Source organism: Macadamia integrifolia, chromosome 4 (genome assembly GCF_013358625.1).
Source record: "Macadamia integrifolia cultivar HAES 741 chromosome 4, SCU_Mint_v3, whole genome shotgun sequence".
Taxonomy (NCBI): Eukaryota; Viridiplantae; Streptophyta; class Magnoliopsida; order Proteales; family Proteaceae; genus Macadamia; species Macadamia integrifolia.
Window position 1 is genome coordinate 30285237 of NC_056560.1, and position 1661 is coordinate 30286897.

Below are 1661 nucleotides of genomic sequence, written 5' to 3' on the forward strand. Positions count from 1 at the left end.
ACCACTAATTTTTTACCAAATTTATCAAAAAAAAAAGTAATTTGGACTTTTGTTGGGATAAGGTTTTGAATGTTGTTGTTATTGTATAATGTAATTTCAGCTTCACTTTATTTTTTTTGCCATCGCTGGAGTGAAACCCTTATACCCCCTCTATGTTTCATAAGTAGATATTTCCCAACCCACCTTCCTGGCACTGATCATTGCCCCGCCCTTCGAGCAATAGTTGTTGTCTATCTTGACGGAGACGGAAGAAAGAGAGAAAAAAAATAGAAAGATGAGAGGGAAATTACAAACAACACCATACCTTTAAAGTTTGATAAGTGACATTGCCATTTGACTTCTTATATCTAATAGTATTTTTAAGCCGAGTTTCTCCCCTATATTATAACCAATACTGGCCCTTCTATCATACTATACTAGCTAATGGATTTGAAGTGAATTTATTCTTAGTTACGGCAATTCCTTGCAAATATTTTTACCAAAGATATAAAAATAAAATTAAAATGTCTTCCAAATACCTACACAATTCTTAATACATTTACATGATGAGTTGTGATTGAAAAGACACTCACACCCTATCTCCACTTACCCATGTGTTTGGGCGTAAGATACATTAGAAAGTAACGTTTTTCACCCGTTTGTTTGTTTAACTCCACACTAATGATGCAGCAAGAAGAATCGATATACCATGCTCTGCCCTTGCCCAATCCCATTCCCAAACCCAAACCCAAACCCAAACCCAAACCCAAGCCAACAATGGCTGGTGGTTTTTATAAGATGTAGATGGCCACTGTCATATCCAATGAACTTTGAACTCTTGATTGAATCCTCAACTTCGATGCAATCTTTTTTTATTTTTTAGAATTTTTTTTATGGAATTTTTTATTTTTGAGATGAAAAGCAGAAAAAAATCTAAAGAAAATTTATAAAAGTTAAAAAATTTCATTTCCCTTCTCTTCAATTCCCATGCAACCAATCTGATGCCGACACTTAGAACCAACATTGATTACAATTACAACCAGAAAAACTTTGTTTACAATTACTTCCATAAATGGTGAGTTCTCAGTTAAACTTGATAAAAAAAAAAAAATCTCGAATATTTTTTATTAGTTGCTTCCGCTATTCTTATTCTAAGGTAATGGAATTTTATAAATGTAAAAAACTGTTGCTCGCAGATGTATTTTAACAAGTTTTTAAAATTATGAATTGATTTTGGGATTGGTCTTAATCGATATCAATGTGGATGAGATTGAGATCGAAATAGATTGGATGAATTTAATATTTTTATTTTAAATATTTTTTAATGTTCTGAATCGGATCGATATTAATTGAGATTCAATTTGGGTGACCCTAACCAATCCCATTTTTAAAAATATGATTCTAATCATGGACGTTGAAAAGCTAAGAAAATTCTTATGTGCGAGAAAGGGATTAAAGATCTTTCTCACGCCCTCATATTTATAGATTGAGGTATCGGTATTGAATTGAGAGTATTGGCCTCAGTCCAATTCAAAATTAGACGTTATTATCGGATCAAAGGTAAAATTATCAAAAAACCTAACCCGCAAAAATAAAGGTAAAAATATAAAGCCAATCGATCTAAACTAATATATATATATATATATATATATATTTTTAAAGTTGAGATAACTTCATTCTCC